We start from the raw sequence: 25,906 nt of genomic DNA, 5'->3' as shown, positions 1-25,906 counted from the left end.
AAGTAATAGACTTGGACTTTCCACGTATTTTGCTGGTCTCTGACGAAGCCAATTTTTCGCGTGGCGGTGTAATTAATTTGCACAACCAGCACGAGTGGAGCCAAAGAAACCCACACGCGACACGCGTAAGGGCACATCAGGTGCAGTTTAGTTTGAACGTGTGGTGCGGAATTGTAGGCGATTGGTTAATTGGACCCTTTTTTATGCAACCAAGGTTAAATGGGGAGGCATACTTGAGATTTTTGCAGGACAATTTACCAGACCTTCTCGAAGACGTACCGTTGGACCTCCGACAAAGAATGTGGTTCATGCACGATGGGGCACCGCCACACTTTAGCCTTCGAGTAAGACAGCATCTTGATGTCGAATTCCCTTTGAGGTGGATAGGTCGAGGCGGAGCTATTGATTGGCCAGCAAGATCGCCGGATCTCAACCCATGTGATTTTTTCCTGTGGGGCCATTTGAAAGACTTGGTGTACCGTAGTGAAGTTCGAGATGTCCAGGACTTAAGACAAAGAATAATTGATGGGTGTGATAACATCCGCAACACGCCAGGAATCTTCGAACGTGTTCGCGAGTCGTTTAAAAGACGCGCGCAAGTTTGCTTAAACGTTGAAGGAGGTCATTTTGAACAATTTTTGTAAATGCTGATGTTTTGTAACCGAAGGAACATAAAACAAAAAGTCTAATTAAACAAGTAACTGGCGTTTAAGGTGCAATAAATTTGTTTGGGATTATTATTTTTGTAAAAACGTTATTAATACGAGAACGAATAATGTTAGCGGCCCTTTAAACCACTTCACTAGCTGTTAATTTCTTCGTACATAAGCTTATGGTAAATTAGAAAACAATTTGTCCAAAGGCATAATACCAGTTCCACATATCGGCAAAATTCCATTGTTTTAAGGCCAACTTTGGAGAGTACATAACTCTGAAACGGGGGGCTTTCACCCAAAAGTTCATAGAACATTTTTGACTTCTTTTGACCCGAAGAACACGCCTGTTAATTTGTGCCAGACTTCTCCGAAACACCCTGTATATCTGGAGAAGTTTTCCGTATAGAAGTTATTTGTTGTGCCACGAGTTTTTACGTTATTATTTGTTGTTTGAAACCATCCTTCAATAAAGTCAGGGTAATATCTAATTTTTATTCTGTACATGAATTTCAGCACTTCTAGGTGGTAATTATGTTGCAGAGATGTAATATTAGCTTTTGCGCTGGCAGCTGTAAGTGAGTCCAATTTTTGCGCTTTAGCTATCATCTTGATACACTCTTCATGTTTAGCAGTTCCCCTGCTATGTTCACAAAGCATTCGTTAAGCATGTTTGCTACAGTTTCTGGATCTTTGTTTTTATTGGCCTTGTATTCCATCTCCGTTATAAGTTTGGTATTCTTTTGCTTGAGGTATGGCTTAATGGTTTTCCAAATATTGGTCGTTTCATTACTGCCGATTCCAATATTAATTTTGAAGTATCTTGTCTTCTCTTTATGGATAAGAGCGTTGACCAAGTTTGTCAGTTTCCTGTACATATTTTGGTACTTTTCCTTATGAGCATGGTTTACTGTTCTTGTCTTTGTCTTGAATTTGTCTCTTATGTGAATTTGATGTTTTATATTTGAGGTTAGCCACGGGGCGCTTTTAGTAGATACATGTTTTTCTCTTAGCGGAGCATGCTTGTCCAGGTGGTCAATTATTTCATTTTGTAACATCTGTAGGCCCCTTTCTGGGCTGTCAATGGATTCCTTAGCCTTGTTTAATTTTGTATGGAGTTCTTGAACGAATTTCGAGGTAATTTTCTTACGCAGTTTTATACTCATTTTCTTCCTTATGATCCATGTTAGGTCATGGTCAGATGCTCCACATGCCTTTACTATGACCTCTGTGATTCGTTCCGGGTGATTTACATAAATATGATCAGTCAAACTTGTTGAGTTTAGGGTAATTCTGGTCGGGGATGTTATCATTTGTATGAAATTCCCCAGTAGTCTAGCCTTTGCCGATAGCGTGGTGGCTTTTAGGTTACAGTTCGTGTCCCCTATGATCAGAATTTCGTTGTTTGTCTTAAACAGTAAGAAATCAATGTTACTCCTTAGTTTAATGCCATAGACTTGTGCAGAGCTGTATTCTTAAAGAAAATTAATTAGATTTCAACCGAGGTTATCGACTCGCGAACAGACAGCGCTTGGATTCAAGCTTACTTAACTTTCTATAGAGTATTTCATCCATAAAACTTTAAATAGAATTACTCCAATTGTTTTCAACCACTAAACGCTGTCACGAACGTGCTGTCAATTTCTAATAAAACAGGGCATCATTGAAAAAATCGTAAATCGAGGTATTTTTGAAAAATTAAAACTGAATATACTTAACATAAAAGTTTCTGAATGAAAAGTAGAAAAGGACCTAATAGATAGTTTTCACACATGGAGGATTCATACCATTTACACCAGGAGACCGGGCTATCTGGCGGACAAAAACCCGTCTGCTTTTGTCCTCCAGATAGCCCTGGTTCCTGGTGTAAATGGTATGAATCCTCCACGTGTGAAAACTATCTATATAAAGATCTTATGTTCATTTAAAAACGTTTTGAATCCTAAGCAATTTATAATTTTTGGAATATACGGTCCAGAATTTGGCTTTTTTTTTAATAAAAAATCCAATGTTATTTCAATGGGAAGTTTCGAGTTTTTTTCCAAAAAGGCTAATTAATTTTATCTTAATTAAAACCACCCTTGGCAAATTGACTTTTTATAAAATAAACTATTAGATGGATCTCTTCGAAATTTTTACCACATATTGTGAGTCCGGGTTGTTGTTCTATAGATTTTTTCAAAACAGTAAAAATAATACGAAAAAGGTTAAAACCAATCAAAAAACACCTCATTAATCATTAAAGGCTGTATGAAAACTTATGTAAGAGAGGTACCACTCTACTAGAATTATAATAAGTTTCAGATAATTTAATGACAATCAAAAACTGCATAAAGCCAATGCTACGGTACTTAACAATTATAGACCGATATCAAAAGGGGCATCAAACGGGCCGCTATCCTCAGTAGACTGATAGAGAGATAGATCCGGTGAGAAAGGGGGTACTACTTCAGCGGGAACGAGTACGCTCTGCCTGCTCAACCCCCTTTTTAAATCGGTCTGCGGAAGATAATTTTAAAACGTCGCGCTTGCGCCGAGAGAAACTTAAACGAGCTTCCGTCTCAACTCAGAAGGTCGGGACGGGGGGGGGCGAAAGGGCTATAAACTCGTCTTGTTTGCTCACCGTAAAGGTGCATTCGCAAAGGCGCTGAAAGCGGAAAGATAAAGCTGAAGCTGAAAAAAAAATCTGAGCGTTTGATTTGGGAAAAAAGCTTCTTCTTTAAAAACCAGTTTAAGCTTCGCGCTCGACCTTTCTCAAAGAGGCAGATGTTTTTACTTCCAACCGCTAGGGGAATTAAGAAACAAAATGGCGGCTTGGAACCGTAAACTTTTGTTGCTCTTGTTATTGAAGAAAAAACTATTACTTTTGAAAAGAAAACGAAGAGCCCAAAACGTGCTTAGAAAAAAGGTTCGCTGGTGGGTTCATCCAATATGGAAAAATAGGAAAAGAGAAGGAGATTATCACACATTGGTACGTTTCAAAGTTAAGCCTTTGTTATTAGTAGGGCGTTTCAGTAGTTGTTTATGCATGTATAATTTGTATATAGTGATTTAATAATAGGTTTTTTTTACAGTTAAAAGCAATGAGGTTACATGACCCCGCCTATTTTAAAAACTACACCCGTATGGCACCAGAACAGTTTGACAAACTGTTGAATTTATTAAAAACTTCCTTGAAAAAGTACCCTGTTTCAAGAGAGCCGATTTCTCCAGCTCAAAGATTGGCACTAACATTAAGGTAAGCACAGTTAATTAGTTAACTTTAGTAATTTAATTATATTCATAATTAATTAATTAATTGAATTGTGTAGATATCTGGCTACTGGAAATAGTCTGGTATCTATTGCATACGCTTTTAGAACCGGAATTTCAACGACACACTATATTGTGAAAGAAACGTGCCAAGCTTTATGGGATGTTTTAGGACCCATTTATTTACCCGTAATTATATAGTTCAAACTATTTATAGTATCCTCTTTACACAATTAATATCACTTTTCAGATGCCTACTGAAAAAACATGGGCTGATGCTGCGGCAAAATACTATGGAATATGGCAATACCCAAATTGCATTGGTGCTGTAGACGGAAAGCACATTTTAATTCAGCAACCCAAAAACACGGGATCCATGTATTATAATTATAAAGTAAGAGCACTCGAATTTAAAATAATGTTAATTTAACTTTTTATAGTAAATTTTCTTAACCATTTCTAGGGAACAAACTCTATCAACCTAATGGCGGTAGTTAATGCTGATTATAAATTTCTTGCCGTTGATATTGGTGCTTATGGTTCAAGTTCGGATGGGGGGGTGTTTAAAGCTTCAGAGATTGGAAATGCCTTAGAAAAAAATAAATTAAATGTGCCAGGACCAGCGCTTCTGCCAGGTACAACAATACTAGCACCCCATGTCATGGTTGGTGATGACGCATTCCAATTGCGCCCAGATTTTTTAAAACCGTACAACCGGGAAGCCCTGGATAATCAAAAACGGGTTTTTAACTATCGGCTCAGTCGAGCAAGGTAACTATCTTAAATAACCTTTTTAAATCTCCAGATTAAATATGTATAAATGTAATGATTTTTCACAAAGGAGGTGTAGTGAAAACGCTTTCGGAATATTGGGAGCTAGGTGGCGGATTTTTAGGAGACCAATAATTCTAGCACCAAACAATGTTGATCTGGTCACCAAAGGCGCGGTGATACTACATAATTATCTAATGACAGAAGAAGCGGTTGTGGATGGACCAAAAAAAGTTTACTGCCCCCCTGGTTATGTGGAAAATGAATTGTTTAGAAATGAACCAGCTAATGCCTTTGCAAATGTACGGTCAACTCGAGCAAGGAACTTTTTAAAAGACGCTGCAGCTGTTCGCGATCAGTTTGCCGAATATTTCTTTTCAGAAAATGGACAGGTTGAATGGCAATGGAATATACCAGGCGTAACCAAACCACATTCTTTGAAAACACTTCGTTAAAATTTAGTAAATAAATAAATTAATAATTGTATTGTGGTCCTGTGTATATATTACGCGAATTTTTATTAAATAGTACTATTTACAATGTATCATGTTATTATATTATTCATCGTCTGAGAGAAAGGAAAAGGCTGTTTGAATAAGTTTCAGTTCTAATTGGTTTCGCTTTTCTGCTTTAACTCTCCTGGCAATGTCCGCAATGTACTTCCCAAATCTATCAAATGCATCCTCTTGTACATTTTTGGAAGTACTTTCTGCGACTTTCAACATAACTCTAAAATTATAGTTCCAAAACAGCCATGTTATTTCATATCGACTTTGGCTTCCCTGACAATGTTTACTTGTCAATTTGAGCTATTTGCTCATCAATATCGTCATCTTCAAGGTGTCTTTTCTTTGCTCTGCGCTTGCCGCACACCGGTGGTCGAAAATCAGAATGGGGCAAAGTCTGCGGTTTCAGAATTGATGCTTGCGATGTAGAGGGACATGGGTTTTCTAAATCAATTTGAGGTGGAACCTCAATTTCTTCCCCTTCAGTTTCAAGCGTCCCCCCTGCAGCAAGGTCTGAAAGAATCTGAAACACATAAGCAGTTAGTTTATGAAGTTCAAAGTTCAAAGTGGTGAGAATTCTTAGGACTCACTTTGGTCGCTTCTGAGTCATTTTTTTGGGCTATATCCAATTCATCTTGTTTTTCCTCAAGTTGTATGTTGCTTGAAGTACTAAATAATAGCAACAAATGTTAAACCTTTCTAATATGCAAAAAACAAAAAAAATACAATAGAATTTTTCCTGGAAACCGGTCGATAACCGCAGGAACTACCCAAAAGCGTGAATATTGTTCCCCCCCCCTTTATGGGTGTGATTTACATACTCTCTTTTTGCAAGTATATCCTTCAAGAAGAACATTTGTTTGAAGTATGGCCACTTCACTTTTTCAAAATCTTTAGCAGGATCATATCCTGATCCAGATTTTTTAACATTAATTAATGTTAAAGTGTTGCGAAACTGGTCTCGCAAATACTTCCACTCTTTTTTTGCAAGAATTTCTATGAAAAATGTCATCACAGTCAAACATTATGGTTGAATTAAAAATTACTTCCCTTTTATCTTAGCAAGTAGAAAAAAGTCTACCTGCTAATATTTAAAGGAATTGCACTTATTGAATAGTACTTACTTGAAAAGCCAGTCACTTGGGAAACATGATCCCAAGCTGCATCTACAGTAATATTATCTTTATGTTCCGGTAAACACTTATTCCATATAATATCGCAGGTTTGAACGGCGCTTATTATTTTTTCTCTTCTTTCAAATATTTGACGCTTTTTTTCCTCATTCTCTTTTTTCATTAACTCTTTTACGGTATTTCCGGAAAACATTTTGAGGCCCTCGCCGAAAACGCAACTTTCACCGTTTTAAAATTTGCGCCTAAATAATTTCAAAACGTTCACCCCAGCGCCCCCTCTTTTGATTGGCTCGCGGCGTCACATGGTACGGCGCAGAAGCTGAAAGATCAACTCCGGTTTGATCTCGGCGGAAACTTAAAATAAGCCTGCTTTCATCGTCTGCTTTGCTCTTCGGCTTGAAAAAACCAGTTTCTGACTGTATGCGAAAGGGTAAGCTTAAACTGATTTTAGATTCAGCTTTCAGTTTCGGTTTTCAACTTCAGCTTTCAGCGCCTTTGCGAATGCACCTTAACGCGCGCTGGAGAAAAAATGAATTGTGGTAGCTAAAAATTGGGAACTTTTCTCATCCAAAGAGAAATATCACTCCAGCCTGAATCCCTTTTCACTCCCGCATTAATATTTTGAATTTTTTTATAGCCAAAAATGTCCAAATTAGGCAACTCACAGCATTTTTCTGGATATTATATAATACAGCTTAATGGGTTGAGAGGAAATAATTCGGTTCGATATTTTAATCAAGAATTAAATCTTTCCAGAACAATTGTTTAAAAGAAAGGTTTTTTCAATAAAATAGGTTCTAGCAGCACGTAGTAAAAGTATTTGAATATTTTCTATTTATACTGAATTCGAAATCGTTATGTTAATCTCTATGGAGCTTATCATTTCGAGGTGGATAATAGTTTGCGAGTTAGACGTTTTTGTTGCAAAATTTCGAATCATAGCAACCGTTTGAACTCCCCAATTAAAACCAAATTTCTCGTATTGATAAAACTGAAATTCAAATTGTAATTCATGTAATAGTTTCCAATTTCTGGGCCTTTGTGAGTTTAAAAAACTGTGGCCAATGATTGTCTATATGTGAAGTTTTTTAAGCACTGCGAAGAAAAACTCGTCTTTGTATAATATACTGTATTTCAATCTTTATAGTCTAATACACTCTATAGAATGACAAAGGTTAAAAGGATATTTTTACGAATGGCATCGTCAATTAAACTTAGAATAGGGTTTTTAATAACTTCCTCTTTTATCAAAATATTTTTAATAACTTCCTCTTTTATCAAAATATTTTCAATGCTCATTTTTTACTGCAAAGTGTTCCAATGGTTTTTCATTTTTTTATTTTTGCACTTAAAAAATAATCATTAATTTGATAAATACCTGTTTAGTTGATATTGAAAGTAAATTCTATTTTGTGTTTGATTTGACTTATTACATCTATAATACTTTTATACCAACAATTTCTCACTTTCTTTGCTTTAAAGGAAAATTTGAAGAATTTATGATTCATCTTGAGTTTAACTGTGAAATTTTCATACCCGAGATGGCGATTTTTCGTCTTTTTTCTTTTAATGAATATTAGAAAACTTCCTCAACCAAACGCACGAAAAATGATTACAATTTTTGATGTAAACCTGTTTAAATGAAATGTTAATAAAATCCCGTATTGTGTCTAATTGTGACTATTTACACCTGTTATATGGACCCTTCTTCCAATGGGTTTTTATGTTTTTGCTTTAGATAAAAACTGGATAATTTCCGAAGGTATCGTATAACACATTAAAAGAGCCTCGAATATTTGATATCTACCTGTCCTGTTTCATTGAAATGCATAATACATCTCATTTTTGTTCAATTTTGAACTCTTATATCCATTATGGGCAGCCTTTTTCAAGCGGTATTTCATTATGTTTCTAGTTAGTAGTCTTTGTAAGTAAATAAATTAAATTTTCGATATATTCCCGTTGAATTGTAATTTTAATATCACCCATTTTACACTATTTTTCAGGTGAATAGTAAATTTCGTAAGGTGTCGTATCTAAAATTTTTAATATATACTTATTCAATTGAAATTTATAATTTACACCATTTTGTGTCTAATTTTGGATTTTCACATCCTTTGTGGGGACCCTTGAACCAACGGCTTTTCATGTTTTAACTTTAGATGGAAATAATACCATTCCTTAAGGTTTCGTATAACGCAGTAGCAAGAGCTTTGTATTTTTGATATCTACCTGTTTAATTTAAATTTGTGATAAATAAAATTTGAGTTTAAAATTGACTTACTACATCCCTTTTTCCAACGGTTCTTTGTTATTTTCCTTGTGGATGAATAATAGTAAACTTCGTAAGGTATGATGTCTAAAAGTTTTGATATATACCTTTTTAATTGAAAATTATAATTTACACCATTTTGTGTCTAATTTTGGATTTTAAGCCCTTTCCGGGACCTTTGACCCAACGGTTTTTCATGTTTTTTGCTTTAGGTGAAAATAATGCGATTTTTTGAGATATCGTATAACGAAGTTGAAATAGCTTCGTATTTTTGATATCTTCCTGTTTAATTGATATTTGTGATAAATAAAATTTTCTGTTTAAATTTGACTTACTACATCCGCTATGAGGACCTTTTTTAACGCTTTTTCATTATTTTTCTTTTGGTTGAATAATAGTAAACTTGGTTAGGTGTCGTAACTAAGATTTTTGATAAATAATGTACTATATATAAGAGCTGTGCGAGTCTTGATTTTTTGGTTTCGAGTCGAGCCTCCCGCCTCTCTATTTTCGGTTTTCGAGCTTCGAGCCGAGTCTCGAGTTTCTTATCCAGCATCGAGCCTTTAGCTGCATGTTGAAAATATGGTTTCGGGCTTTTATCGCGCCTTAAATTTATATGGCGAGCCTTAACTACTTTCAATTTTAGATCTTGGTTTTCAATGCTACTGTTTTATACATTTAATTACTTTTCTTAGGAAAGAACACTTAAGTCGTAAATATAACAGATATACTTTTTTTGACCATAAATACACTTGAATCCTATTATCACTTTTGTAATTCCCTTTAAACAGAGAAAAAAACCGCATGAAAATTGTTAATGAATTTTCCCATATTAGTTGTAAAAGTGACAAATTAAACTTAAAATTGGATTTATTAATAATAATAATAATTTTAGAATACCACAAAAAATCGAGCGGTTTTAAGTGTAATAGGAGATAGCTCGTGAAATTTTCGACGAAAAAATGTATAACCGTTATAACAAGGGTCCTCATTACGCGTATAAACAGTCAAAATTAAACACAAAAAGGGATTAATTCTCAATTTGAAAAATAGAGGTATATATCAAAAATTTTAGCCTATTTTAAGTACACCATTGGGCATCTATTTAGATATTCTAAAAACATATGAAAACCCTTGGAACAACGATCAGCATAACGGACGTAAACAGTTAGAGACGAGATGGGACATTTCTGGCTATATTAAATGTTTTATACCTTTGAAACAAAATTTCAAATTTCTGTGCATAGCATTATGAAAAAACTAAAAACCGTTGATTCTGGAGGTAAAAAGTCAATGTTAAAAACAGGTCCAGATTTATTCTAGATTTCAATTAAACATTATACCTAATTATGATTCTAATTTACGGCATGATTCAGAATCTTAAGAAATTATCTGGCTTGATCCAAATACTAAAATAGATTTCATATGGAATTATTTGAAATTTCAATTTAATATGTTTATATATTAAATTCGAGGCTATTTTCAGTGCGTTGTACCTTAAGAGATTTAATAATTTTCAAAAAAGAAAATTTAAAAATCATGAAGAAAAGGGTCCCAAAATCGAATGTAAAACCTCAACACCAAAAACATTTTCGATTGATTTTTAAGTCTAATGAATTTGGAAGATAGAAGAAATACCTGGCTTGATTAAGTGTGATATTCATCTAAAGCAAGACCACGAAAACCTGTAGGAAAAAAGGTCCCCATATCAAATATAAAAACTAAAATAAAACACAAAGTGTGATTTATTCTCAATTTAGAAAAAACATATGTATATCTGGATTACGATTCTTACGTAGTGCATTACTTGATAACTTAAGAAATTATCTAGATTAATAGAAAGTAAAAAAACATGAAAAATCTTTGGAACTAGGGTTGCCACTGCGGATTTAAAAAGCCAAAATTGAATTTTCTATTTATTTCAAAGAGAATTGTATATATCAAAAATGATGGGTAAATTTTAGTGCGTTGTACGACACCTTAATAAGAAATATAATGAAAAACCGTTAGAGGTCCTAATACCGGATGAAGATAGTCAAAATGAAACAAAAAAATTTATGTATTGTAAATTTTAATTCAATAGGTAGATACCAAAAATTCAACGTTCTTGCGATACCCTAAACCTTACGAAGCTCACGTATTTTAATCGAAAAAAATTATGGAAAAACGTTAGAACGAGGGGCCACATAGCAGATGTAAAAATTGAAAATTACATACACTATGGGATGAATTATACATTTCAATTATAAAGGTATATTTCAAAAACTCGAGTCTATAGATATTTCTTTTAAATCGAACTTATTGTTTAGGTTTAAGTTGAACCTGGTCCTTGGTCAACCTCAAAACATAGCTCATTTCTATAATGGGCACCATAGTGTCAGCCTTTTGTCCAATTCTGAGATTGCCTATACCTTTGATGGCTCGTTTGACGTGCGCTTGTAAGTTTCGATAGAAATGTATCCCTTAACTCTTAATTTGAAGCGGTTCCTCGGAATCCACATAAGCAATAAACTTCCTCATTAATAGTAATATTGTCAATTTTTCTTTCCCAATTTTGCATAATTTCGATCATTGACTCCAGGAAGTAATGTTTGTTGAGTAATGTCATCAGAGAGCTCAACATCTCCATTTGGAATTTTAAGAATTTTCATCAAATACAAAAAAACTTCCAAAGTCATTAAGAAAAAGGGTCCCAAAATCGAATTTAAAAACTCACACCTTAAACATATTGGATTGATTTTAAAGTCTAATGAATTAGGAAGATGCGAAAAATACGTATTTTGTATGTATATGTATTATTATGTATAATTTTCATCTAAAGCAAAGACCACAAAAAGCTGTAGGAAGTGAAATCCCCACATCGAACGTAAAAATTCAAATAAAACACAAATCGAGATATATTCTCTATTACAAATAAATGAATCTCTGATTACGATTATAATTTATAATTATTTAATACGTTTATAATTATCTAATACGTTTATAATTATTTAATACGTTTATAATTATTTAATACGTTTATAATTATTTAATACGTTTATAATTATTTAATACGTTTATAATTATTTAATACGTTTATAATTATTTAATACGTTTATAATTATTTAATACGTTTATAATTATTTAATACGTTTATAATTATTTAATACGTTTATAATTATTTAATACGTTTATAATTATTTAATACGTTTATAATTATTTAATACGTTTATAATTATTTAATACGTTTATAATTATTTAATACGTTTATAATTATTTAATACGTTTATAATTATTTAATACGTTTATAATTATTTAATACGTTTATAATTATTTAATACGTTTATAATTATTTAATACGTTAAGAAATTATCAAGACTCATCGAAACTAAAAAACATGAAAAACCAGGTATATATCAAAAGTATGAGGTTTAATTTTGTGCGTTATGCGATACCTTAGGAATATGACTAATTTGAATCAAAAACAAAGGTTATTGAAAACCGTTCCCGAACATAAATTTGGCGCTGTTAAAAAGGTGTAAACTATAGCTGTTTTTAGAATAGTTGGCTGAACCTTCTCTGAACCTAGACTACATTTGACTGCAGACTAATCCCGCAAATTATTTAGCTAAAAATCGATCTGCATTTTTCTGCTAAAGTTGATTAAGAGCTGCACTACAGCTGCTAGTTCAGCTTAACTGACTTAAATCTAGCTGCAAAAGTAGCCATATAGCTGCAGGTATTAAAATTCTGTAAATTGAATGTTTCTTTGGACCATTTTCAAGTTATCGCTGTTAGATGGTTGGAAAAGCTTTGCAAATAAGTCAAATTGATGATACTACAACATGACTGAAATCAAACTGTAATGGTAGCCCATGTGATATGCCATAATATAGATGCACTCAAGCTCAGTAGGAAGGAGTTTGCAAATCTCATTGACTGGAATATAACAACAAATACATCTGTAAGCAGCCCTTAAAATAAGATGCTGTGAAGAAAAGCTTCTATGACCGTGAAGAAGGCTCCTGCGTTTGGGATAACTTTCCTTAGCGCTTTTAATTTGTAACTAATCTTCCGGTTAATTGTTTTTTGGGAGAGCTAATTTTTCAGTTTATAATCGGACTGAAACAATTATAAACTGCTCACGTGAAATTATTGTCTAAGTATTTTTTAAGTTTCCTTATTTAGTTAAAGGATTGAAAACGAAATTTAGATATTTTTCCCACTATTTCGGTGCTAGGTTCTTTACCCGCGTCCTATCTTTTCGTAGCTCGAAATCGTTCTGATTATTTTCTCTTTTTTTAACCCTCTGACCATCTTTGTCAGAGGTTGACGCTCCTCAATTATTTGGGAACGCCTCTCCCAGGTGGCAGGTTCATTGGAACCACCGTGAACTCTTTTTGAAAGGTTATTTTCGATTTCAAAAGAGCTCTTCTTTAACCCTTTAATCCTTAGAACCTAGCCTCGCTTTTGGGTATTTTTATTTACTTTAGGTTCAAAGGTTAATACACTTTTGTAGGCTTAAATATATACAAGGTGACAAACACGATATACAATGATTTCAACTACAATATAAATAAATAATAGAATGCACTAAAGCTCAAATTTTGACCGTAAATTATACGTTTTTCCACATGCTGTATCTTAAAAACAGACTTTATGAAGCTGTGCTAAATTTCTGCACGTAATATCTGTCAGCCAATTAAAATGATCGGTATAAGGGCTAAAATAGGTTAAATTACATGAAGTTTTATAATTAAAGCTTATCACTATAAACACACTTCTATGTGATCTTGTGTCTTTTCGTTTACATGAGGGCCCTGAAAGGGATAGAACAACTATAACGGTGCTTCCAATGGGGCTTCAGTGATTAGCTGTAAGTGAGTTGCAAAAGGGCTGTAAGTAGACTGCAGTTTGGGTGGAGATACCTGTCAGTGGTCTTTAGCCGCTTTGGTTTATTGCATGTTTAAGTGCACTTGTACCAACGTGTATTACTTAATGTAATTCATTGTTACATGGAATACTGCAGTGCCCTAAGAATCCTGCAGAACAGACAAGTTTTCATTACATTCATTCATCCCATCTTAACCGGGCACTGGGTTTATAGTAAGGATTATCCTCCTTAAGTGAACTGGCAGTAGAAAGAGCTTCGGGGTGTGACACCTTATTAGAAAGCTATCATAGGTGGTGTTTGAACGTTTAAACTATAATTCTGATATCAGAATAGTAAATTTTTCATTCTCATTCTAGAACATTTAAACTTTACCTCTATTATTAGAACATTAACAGAATATGGTTTAAAGACGGAAAATTAACGAGATATAGTTTAAAATCGGTCCATTTCTGAATCATATTCTGAAAGCAGAACTTTAGTTAAAGGGTCTGATAGTAGAACATAACGGTTCCATGTCTAATTCCAGAACATTGTTGGTTTAATCTAGCTTTATGGACAAACCATTTATGGTTAATTTTGACTGAATCAATTTTCAAACCATAATACACCGAAATTTAAACTATTACGGGTATGATGTTTTAGTTTAAACAATGAAAAGACCATTTTTTGACCTCTAGTTTCTACAGTGTGTAGCGAACTGAAAGTGGGCTGGAGCGATCATTAAGTAGAAAAGTAAATCATATTATAAATTTATGTTAAGAAACTGTATAAATTGTACAATATATATATATTCTATAGATTTCCATTAAGGTATTGTAGAAAACAGTAGAATCACAATTCAAACGCCTTTACAAGATTTTCTGAAAACTTTAATAGAAAATTAGCAAAACTCGTATAGAAAGTTGTGGAAAATAAGTTAAAATAATTTATAAAATTTCTATAAAATATGCTTATAGAATATTAACATAACACTTACAGAAAAACGCATGGTTTCTGTTTTATATAAAATCTTTAAAATGAAGATATAGAAAGTTTATAGATAAGTCTATAGAAATATCAATTGGAATAGAACCCCTTACGCACTACACTCTATTGAATTTTATGTATTTTTATGGAAATTTCATAGAACATTTTCGTACGGGCAATTGTCAGTGAGAGGGCTTCAACTGGACTTCAATTAGCAGAGGCAGCGCTGACCCCGATTCTGCTATATTTTAGCCAGCTGGTTACCGAGTTGCAGTTTTTATATATATATATATATATATTGGATTCATTGCTGCACTATTGCTGCCTGATAGCCCAAACGCAGCGATGAAGAAAATTATTCTGGTTTTTTTGGTAAGGCTCGTATCCTTTTTGCAAGCCCACATTTGACTGGTGTAAATATTACTTCCACTATTGTGCATAGAAAAAAAATATAAAATAATTGGAGTTTTATTTTTACTTTTACTTTTGGCCCGTTTTGGGTATAGAAAAATACGATTGAATTGAATTATCAATGCGAATGTCAGTTCACGTAAGTACTTTTAATAAGTGATTATATTATTCAAGTGTATTTATAGTCAAAAAAAGTCTATCTGTTATATTTACGACTTAATACTGTTCTTTCCAAAGGAAAGTAATTGAATGTATAAAACAGTAGCATTGAAAATTAAGAGCTAAAATTGGAAGTCGTTAAGGCTCGCCATAGAAACTTAAGGCGCGATAAAAGCCCGAAACCAGATTTTGAACATGTAGCTCGAAATCCAAAAAATCAAGGCTCGCACTGCCCTTATATACAATCTATATCTATATAAATCAAAGTCCTGACTGACTGACTGACTGACAGACTGACTGATAATCAACGCCCAGCCCAAACCGCTTGCCCTAGAAGGCTGAAAATTTGCAGGAACGTTACTCATAAGAAGTAGGCGCGTACTAAGAAAGATTTTTCCAATCCGCCGCAATCTTAAAAAATGGCGACCAGAAATGTAAAAAATCTTCTCTATGCAACAGAGTCCGCGCGTTTCAAACGATTTCGAAAATATTTAGTACACTGGTTTCCTTTGACCTATAGGCGAGTTGAATGGTCTTTCGGGTTCGATTTGTTGCCATCTTTTTAAATGGCGGCCAAAAACGTAAAACCCTTCTTTATGGAATAATGTCCGCGTGAAAAATAATAAAAAATGTTCCGACGGGCAACGCCGAGTGCCCTCGCTCCTATAGGGTGCTAAAAAAATATCAGTCATCAGTAAAATCTACCCATTCTTTATATCATTTTGATGGAAGTTCTTATTACACGCGAGCGACACCGCGGGTAACAGCTAGTGCATTATATATCAAAAATCTTAGTTACGACACCGAACCAAGTTTACTATTATTCAACCAAAAGAATAATAATGAAAAAGCGTTAAAAAAGGTCCTCATAGCGGATGTAGTAAGTCAAATTTAAACAGAAAATTTTATTTATCACAAATATCAATTAAACGGGAAGATATTAAAAACACGAAGCTTTTTCAACTTCGTTATACGATATCTCGAAAAATCCCATTATTTTCACCTAAAGCAAAAAACATGAAAAACCGTTGGGTCAAAGGTCCCCGTAAAGGGCTTAAAATCCAAAATTAGACACAAAATGGTGTAAATTATAATATTCAATTAAAAAGGTATATATGAAAACTTTTAGACACCATACCTTACGAAGTTTACTATTCCACAAGGAAAATAATAAAGAACCGTTGGAAAAAGGGTCCCTACAGCGGATGTAGTAAGTGAAATTTAAACTCAAATTTTATTTATCACAAATTTCAATTAAACCGGTAGACATCAAAAATACTAAGCTATTGCTACTGCGTTATACGAAAACTTAAGGAATGGTATTATTTCCAACTAAAGCAAAAAACATGAAAAGCCGTTGGTTCAAGGGTCCCCACAAAGGATGTGAAAATCCAAAATTAGACACAAAATGGTGTAAATTATAATTTTCAATTAAAAAAGTATATATTAAAAATTTTAGATACGACACCTTACGAAGTTTACTATTCACCTGAAAAATAGTGTATAATGGGTGATATTAAAATTACAATTTAACAGGGATATATCGAAAATTGATTTTATTTACTTACAATAACTACTAAAAGGGCCGGATTAAGCAATTTTGCACCCGGGGCCGAGATGGTATGCGCCCCCTTAAGTCGGTATAAACGGAACAGCAAATGTCCCTAAGGGGGAATAGTTAAACTCAATGCGCCCCCAACAAGCCTTGCGCCCGGGAGCCAGTGCCACCTTGCCCCCCCCCCTTAATCAGGCCCTGACTACTAATATTCATCAGTAAGAAAAATAATGAAAAACCGTTTGAAAACGGAAATAAAAGTTTAAAGTTAAAGAAAAATGAGATGCATTATGCATTTCAATAAAAGAGATAGATAATAATAATAGTAATCTAAGCTTTGTCTACCACGGCCGTCTTAAGTGTTATATGGGCCCCTGGGCAGTGCAGTATATTGGGCCCCCTAATCCCCTATGCAAAACCAATTAATTTTCCTCCAAAAAAAGTATACAAATTAAACAATCAACGCAAAATCAGAAACATTTGCGCACTTTCTTGAAAATTCCTTTACAATTGGATTTTCTTATGACAAGAAATGTAAAATGAGTATTACGTGACAATTATCGGGCCCCTGTTCTTGAGGGGCCCCTGGGCCAGTGCCCAACGGGCCCAATGGATAAGACGGCACTGTTGTCTACGAAGGGATTTCCACACTAAGCCTTTGGCTTATTTACAGGTGGATCCCTTTACAACGCATAGAGGGGTGGTGGCTAGCCCCTTTGCCACAGCTAACCTACAGCGCCCTATACTAACTATTACCGTTAACCTCAGCAAGTTTTGATATTCGAGGCTCATTTAATGTGTTATACGATACCATCGGAAATTATCCAATTTTTATCTAAAGCAAAAACATAAAAATCTATTGGAAGAAGGGTCTGTAAAACAGGTGTAAATAGTCACAATTGGACAAAATATGGGATTTTATTAAACAGGTTCATATCAAAAATTCTAATCATTTTTTTAGCGTTTAGTTGCGGAAGGTTTTTAATATTCATTAAAAGAAAACAGACGAACAATGCCCATCTCGGGTTTGAAAATTTGGATTTATTTTTAATTCTAATAAATTAAGGAGATACAAAAAGTGTAAGTCAAGATAAGTCAAAAATTGTTGGAATTAAAATATTATAGATGTAATAAATCTAAGAAACACAAAATAGAATTTACTCTAAATATCAATTAAACAGGTATTTATCAAATTTATGATTTTTTAAGTGCAATATATAATATCTAGCTACAACCTAAATAAAAAATATGAAAAGCAAACCATTGGAACACTTTGCACTTTCTTAAGGAAGTAAAAAATTAGCATTGAAATGGGCTCTTTGAATAATTTAATATAAGAGGAAGTTGTTAAAAACCCTATTTTAAGTTTAATTAACGATGCCTTTCGTAAATATATCCTTCTAGCCTTTGTCATTCTTTAGAGTGTATTAGATTATAAAAATTGAAATATATTATACAAAAACGAGTTTTTCTTCGCAGTCCTTAAAAAAAACTGTACATATAGACAATCCTTGGCGACACTTTTTCAAACCCACAAATTCGCAGAATTTAGAAATTATTACTGTATTACAATTTGAATATAAGTTTAATCAATACGAGAAATTTGGTTTTAATTGCGTAGTTCAAGCATTCACTATGATTGGAAATTTTACAACAAAAACGTCTAACTCGCAAAAAACTATTCACCTCGTAATGTTAAGCTTCAAAGTGATTAAAATTACGATTTCGGATTCAGCATAAATAGAAAATCCCTGTGCTCTAACCTATTTTACTGTGGAAATGCATAAAAAACCTTTCTTTTAAAAAATAGTTCTGTACAAATTTAATTCTTGATTCGAATATCGAACCGAATTTTTTCCTCTCAAACCATTAAGCTATATTATATAATATTCACAAAATTCTATTTTTGGCTATAAAAAAATTCAAAATATTAATGCGGGAGTGAAAAGGGATTCAAGCTGGATTGATATTTCTCTTTGCATGAGAAAACTCCCAATTTTTAGCTTCCACAATTCATTTTTTCTCTGGCGCGCGTTACGGTGAGCAAACGAGACGAGTTTATAGCCCTTTCGCCCCCCCCGTCCCGACCTTCTGAGTTGAGACTGAAGCTCGTTTATGTTTCTCTCTGCGCAAGCGCGACGTTTTAAACTTATCTTCCACAGACCGATTTAAAAAGGGGGTTTAAGCAGACAGAGTGTACCCCTTTCCGCCGACGTATTACCCCCTTTCTCACCGGATCTATCTCTCTATCATTCTACTGAGGACTGCGGCCCCCTTTGACGCCCCTTTTGATATCGGTCTATATTCGTTAAGTACCGTAGCATTGGCTTTATGCAGTTTTCGATTGTCATTAAATTATCTGAAACTTATTATAATATATACTGATCTTCACCATAAAATAGTGGGTGTCTGCTATTTGTCCCGCATTTTTCCGTTAAGCAAAATCCAGCACTGTGAATCTGGAGCTTTATGTTTTTAGTATATCTATAATGGAAAACGGCATCACTGTGTTCTGAAATATTTCCCACGATGTGTGGTACGTATTTTCCAAACAAAGAAGTTAAAAGAAAGGAATGGAGTCGGAAGTCAGGGTTTGGTTTGGATAACAACTTCCAGTAAGAAAACGTGGCGCTAACAAGGCAGTAGGAATGAAGGCAGTTTCCAAAAATCCTTAATTCTTGAATCCTTTTGGGTCTTCAGGTGTTTTTGTTATACTGCGGAAGGCAGGGATCAGGAAAAGTTTCTATTCCTTACTTTTATATTATTTATTCCAACAGACCTTAAGCATAAGCATTCATATGGATGAATAAAAGTTAACTTGATTGTCGTGTTAAAGATTGTCGTGTATAGTATTATTCAAAAAAACCTTGTACTTGAAATTTAAAATTTACACCATTTTGTGTCTAATTTTGGATTTATAAACCCTTTACGGGGACCTTTGAGCCAACGGTTTTTCATGTTTTTTGCTTTTAGTGAAAATGATGCGATTTATCTAGATATCGTATAACGAAGTAGAAATATCTTCGCGTTTTTGATGTCTTTCTGTTAAATTGAAATTTGTAATAAATAATATTTTGTGTTTATATTTTAATTACTACATCCGCTATGGGGACCCCAATCCCAACATTTTTTATTATCTTTCATATGGATGAATAGAAGTTAACTTCGAAGGTTGTCGTGTATACAGGGTGTTACAAAAAGATTTGTCACAAATTCAGGGGCGCATTCTACGGGTCAAAACAAGACTAAGTCACCAAAGAACTATGGTCCAAAACTGAACACCCGCGGAGATACGGGCCATCAAAGTATCACGTAAAATGCGATGAATTTTCCCTCCAAGTGAAGCGACGAATTTGGCTTAACCATATTGTTTTCAATTAATTGGTCATAATTGAAAAAGATTTGATATTTAAGAAACGATCGATTCTGGGGGCAGAGCTGAAAGCATTTTAGACCAAAAAATTAAACATTTAATTTGGTAAAGTGTTTTAATTTGGCCTAAAGTTACAACGGCGTTTTCAGATCGCTGTAGTTGCTGAGTGGCTTGGTTTTTCATTCATTAAAACGATGGCCCATTCAACTTCTTTGTCAAGTCAACGAGTAAAGCGCTTTTACGTGTAAGCAAGAGCTTCTAGTTATTGGAAAGATGTCGTGACAACGGCATGAACCTAGTAAAACCGGCGTTTTTAACCAGATCGTGGTATTATTAAATTGGAGATAATGTTGACCGTTAAGTCCTTGTGGGAGCAAGTGCGGTCCGATTAAAAGATTACCAACAATACCGCACCAAACATTTAATCAAAATTTTACTTGATGACTTGCTACCACGATGGCGTGCGGGTTCTCTTGGCGCCATTGATGCATGTTGTGAGAGTTGATGATTCCGTCCTTGGAAAACGTGGCATCGTCGGTCACTAAGACCATGCCTGGAAATTGGGGGTTCGCAACACATTGGTGGATAAACCAGTTTGAAAACTGTAGCCTCCTTGGATAGTCATCTGGATTTAAAGCCTGAACCTTCTGGTAGTGGTACGGGTGAAATCCGTGATTGTTTAGGTTTCTCCAAACCTTTACATGATTTACATCAAGTTGATCTGCCAGCTTGCAGGTACTGGTTCCGGGATCTCTTTGTAAGATTTGCAGGACTTGGTTTTCTAAGTTTTCGGGTACATTTTGCGGTCTTTCAGCTCCACCCCTTCGCCGTAGTTGCCCTGTCTCTCGCAAACGTCGATCTACCCAGTCGCGGCGCTACATTAAGACTAAGTAGGCTATAGCCTACCTGACAATTAGACAAGGGCCCCAAAATTGAGGAGGAGGGGCCCAAAAAACCTCAAAAACTGAGCAATGAAAGGAGAAAAGTTTGGTAGTAAAATAGCTCCAGGTTAATCTGCTATGTAGAATGGTAAACATTTGTTTAAATTCCGTCTCTAGAGGCGACTCATCGCCTCCCAACCCCACACAGCAAAGACAGCTCCATCCACAGTCAGTCGATGAGTCGACTTTAGAGGGGAAACTTTTATAAGCATTGACCAGCCATAGGGTAAATGTTCAAAGTTGTGTGTAAGGAAAGAATTTTATGGCACTTCAGTTTGAACAAGCATAGTCTCTTAATGCAACGAAAGTCTCTCATAATGTAAAACGCTTGCTTAGCAGGCTGCCCTACCTGTTCATTGAATATAAGTAGCAGAAAATAGTTATCTGGTGCGCAAAAGAGTAAACAAAAACGGACAAGACAATCAGACATTGAGAAACAAGGAAAAACAATGAGAAATTTCTTTAAAAGAAGCAAAATTGATTTAGAATTAAGAGGTAAACGTTAAAATATAATATATTAATTCTTATTTATTTTTAATTGACTTATGATATTTAATTAGAAGGGGGTAGAAAGTTGAAAAACCCTGCTAGGGGCCCTAAAACTAACTACCTTCAGCCTATACTGAAAAAAATTCTGGCGCCGCCTCTGGATCTACCGCCTCGAAAGTTTGACGACACGGCAATCGTCGTTGAGGACACATCTCTTGGTAAAGGCGCCTGGCTTCTAGCTTTGCCGAATGCTCGTCCATACATAAGGTGCATATCGGCTAGCTCCTCGTTTGAATAATTTTCCAAAACAAATGTTTTTAATTGGTCTATTTTAAGATCCTTTAAAAAACATTGTAATGTACTAGTTGACATTTGATCTAGCAGGTGTAGTTATCAATCATTACTAGCAGCAATGTACTTAAGCGACTACTTTTCGAAGGATTACGCGTCATACAGTACTTAAATCACGTGAGAAATAGCATTGGTCGTTTGTCGCCATATGCGTCATTTATTGCATACGTGGCCGATAGTGAATCTGTCTTAGAACAATGTCCCACGACACAGATATCCACAAATGTTCGATGGCAAACGTAACTTCCACAGGGGTTCGATAACAGACATGCGAGATTGGGTAATAATACCACGGTCTGGTTAAAAACGCCAGTTTTACTAGGTTCATGCCGTTGTCACGACATCTTTCCAATAACTAGAAGCTCTTGCTTACACGTAAAAGCGCTTTACTCGTTGACTTGACAAAGAAGTTGAATGGGCCATCGTTTTAATGAATGAAAAACCAAGCCACTCAGCAACTACAGCGATCTGAAAACGCCGTTGTAACTTTAGGCCAAATTAAAACACTTTACCAAATTAAATGTTTAATTTTTTGGTCTAAAATGCTTTTAGCTCTGCCCCCAGAATCGATCGTTTCTTAAATATCGAATCTTTTTCAATTATGACCAATTAATTGAAAACAATATGGTCAAGCCATATTCGTCGCTTCACTTGAAGGAAAATTCATCGCATTTTACGTGATACTTTGATGGCCCGTATCTCCGCGGGTGTTCAGTTTTGGACCATAGTTCTTTGGTGACTTAGTCTTGTTTTGACCCGTAGAATGCGCCCCTGAATTTGTGACACATCGTTTTTTAACACCCTGTAGTATTATAAAAAAAAACCTTTTACTAGAAATTTAAAATTTACACCATTTTGTGTCTAATTTTGGATTTTTAAACCCTTTACGGGGACCTTTGAGCCAACGGTTTTTCATGTTTTTTCTTTCTACTGAAAATAATGCGATTTATCTGGATATCGTATAACGAAGTAGAAATATCTTCGTGTTTTTGATGTCTTTCTGTTAAATTGAAATTTGTAGTAAATCACATTTTGTGTTTAAGTTTGATTTAATACATCCGCTATGGGGACCCCATTCCCAACATTTTTTTATTATCTTTCATATGGATGAATAAAAGTTAACTTCGAAGGTTGTCGTGTTTAGTATTATTAAAAAAAAACTTTACTTGAAATTTAAAATTTACACCATTTTGTGTCTAATTTTGGATTTTTAAACCCTTTACGGGGACCTTTGAGCCAACGGTTTTTCATGGTTTTTCCTTCTACTGAAAATAATGCGATTTATCTAGATATTGTAGAACGAAGTAGAAATATCTTCGTGTTTTTGATTTCCTTCTGTTAAATTGAAATCTGTAGTAAATCACATTTTGTGTTTAAATTTGAATTACTACATCCGCTATGGGGACCCCATTGCCAACATTTTTTTATTATCTTTCATATGGATGAATAAAAGTTAACTTCGAAGGTTGTCGTGTTTAGTATTATTCAAAAAAATCCTTTACTTGAAATTTAACATTTACACCATTTTGTGTCTACTTTTGGATTTTTAAACCCTTTACGGGGACCTTTGAGCCAACGGTTTTTCATGTTTTTTCTTTCTACTGAAAATAATGCGATTTATCTAGATATCGTCTAACGAAGTAGAAATATCTTCGTGTTTTTGATGTCTTTCTGTTAAATTGAAATTTGTAGAAAATCACATTTTATGTTTAAGTTTGAATTACTACATCCGCTATGGGGACCCCATTGCCAACATTTTTTTATTATCTTTCATATGGATGAATAAAAGTTAACTTCGAAGGTTGTCGTGTTTAGTATTATTCAAAAAAATCCTTTACTTGAAATTTAACATTTACACCATTTTGTGTCTAATTTTGGATTTTTAAACCCTTTACGGGGACCTTTGAGCCAACGGTTTTTCATGTTTTTTGCTTCTAGTGAAAATAATGCGATTTATCTAGATATCGTCTAACGAAGTAGAAATATCTTCGTGTTTTTGATTTCCTTCTGTTAAATTGAAATATGTAGAAAATCACATTTTGTGTTTAAGTTTGAATTACTACATCCGCTATGGGGACCCCCATTGCCAACATTTTTTTATAATCTTTCATATGGATGAATAAAAGTTAACTTCGAAGGTTGTCGTGATTAGTATTATTCAAAAAAACCTTTACTTGAAATTTAAAATTTACACCATTTTGTGTCTAATTTTGGATTTTTAAACCCTTTACGGGGACATTTGAGCCAACGGTTTTTCATGTTTTTTGCTTCTAGTGAAAATAATGCGATTTATCTAGATATCGTAGAACGAAGTAGAAATATCTTCGTGTTTTTGATTTCCTTCTGTTAAATTGAAATTTGTAGTAAATCACATTTTGTGTTTAAATTTGAATTACTACATCCGCTATGGGGACCCCATTCCCAACATTTTTTTATTATCTTTCATATGGATGAATAAAAGTTAACTTCGAATGTTGTCGTGTTTAGTATTATTCAAAAAAAACCTTTACTTGAAATTTAAAATTTACACCATTTTGTGTCTAATTTTGGATTTTTAAACCCTTTACGGGGACCTTTGAGCCAACGGTTTTTCATGTTTTTTGCTTCTAGTGAAAATAATGCGATTTATCTAGATATTGTAGAACGAAGTAGAAATATCTTCGTATTTTTGATTTCCTTCTTTTAAATTGAAATCTGTAGTAAATCACATTTTGTGTTTAAATTTGAATTACTACATCCGCTATGGGAACCCCATTGCCAACATTTTTTTAATTATTTTCATATGGATGAATAAAAGTTAACTTCGAAGGTTCTCGTGATTAGTATTATTCAAAAAAACCTTTACTTGAAATTTAAAATTTACACCATTTTGTGTCTAATTTTGGATTTTTAAACCCTTTACGGGGACCTTTGAGCCAACGGTTTTTCATGTTTTTTGCTTCTAGTGAAAATAATGCGATTTATCTAGATATCGTCTAACGAAGTAGAAATATCTTCGTGTTTTTGATTTCCTTCTATTAAATTGAAATCTGTAGTAAATCACATTTTGTGTTTAAGTTTGAAATAATACATCCGCTATGGGGACCCCATTCCCAACATTTTTTTATTATCTTTCATATGGATGAATAAAAGTTAACTTCGAAGGTTGTCGTGTATAGTATTATTCATAAAAAACCTTTTACTTGAAATTTAAAATTTACACCATTTTGTGTCTAATTTAGGATTTTTAAACCCTTTACGGGTACCTTTGAGCCAACGGTTTTTCATGTTTTTTCTTTCTACTGAAAATAATGCGATTTATCTAGATATCGTAGAACGAAGTAGAAATATCTTCGTGTTTTTGATTTCCTTCTGTTAAATTGAAATCTGTAGTAAATCACATTTTTTGTTTAAATTTGAATTACTACATCCGCTATGGGGACCCCATTGCGAACATTTTTTTATTATCTTTCATATGGATGAATAAAAGTTAACTTCGAATGTTGTCGTGTTTAGTATTATTCAAAAAAAACCTTTACTTGAAATTTAAAATTTACACCATTTTGTGTCTAATTTTGGATTTTTAAACCCTTTACGGGGACCTTTGAGCCAACGGTTTTTCATGTTTTTTGCTTCTAGTGAAAATAATGCGATTTATCTAGATATTGTAGAACGAAGTAGAAATATCTTCGTGTTTTTGATTTCCTTCTGTTAAATTGAAATCTGTAGTAAATCACATTTTGTGTTTAAGTTTGAATTAATACATCCGCTATGGGGACCCCATTCCCAACATTTTTTTATTATCTCTCATATGGATGAATAAAAGTTAACTTCGAAGGTTGTCGTGTTTAGTATTATTCCAAAAAAAACTTTTACTTGAAATTTAAAATTTACACCATTTTGTGTCTAATTTTGGATTTTTAAACCCTTTACGGGGACCTTTGAGCCAACGGTTTTTCATGTTTTTTGCTTCTAGTGAAAATAATGCGATTTATCTAGATATCGTCTAACGAAGTAGAAATATCTTCGTGTTTTTGATTTCCTTCTGTTAAATTGAAATCTGTAGTAAATCACATTTTGTGTTTAAGTTTGAAATAATACATCCGCTATGGGGACCCCATTCCCAACATTTTTTTATTATCTTTCATATGGATGAATAAAAGTTAACTTCGAAGGTTGTCGTGTATAGTATTATTCAAAAAAATCTTTTACTTCAAATTTA

The 25,906-nt window shown here is 33.8% G+C and overlaps 1 long non-coding RNA gene across 1 annotated transcript; it reads left to right on the top strand.

The window, feature by feature from the left end:
• Positions 1 to 1,146: 1,146 nt before the first annotated feature.
• Positions 1,147 to 8,673, top strand: LOC149713745 (uncharacterized). Its single transcript, XR_016371492.1, has 4 exons — positions 1,147 to 1,790; positions 7,798 to 8,242; positions 8,322 to 8,342; positions 8,478 to 8,673. It is a non-coding gene; the product is annotated as an uncharacterized LOC149713745 (long non-coding RNA).
• The last annotated feature ends 17,233 nt before the right edge of the window (positions 8,674 to 25,906 follow it).

This window comes from Phalangium opilio, unplaced genomic scaffold (genome assembly GCF_054372755.1).
Source record: "Phalangium opilio isolate 3A_F unplaced genomic scaffold, DU_Popi_V2 ptg000009l_1, whole genome shotgun sequence".
Lineage (NCBI taxonomy): Eukaryota > Metazoa > Arthropoda > Arachnida > Opiliones > Phalangiidae > Phalangium > Phalangium opilio.
Note: the sequence above shows the minus strand (reverse complement) of the source record. Positions and strands in the feature narration are given on the sequence as shown.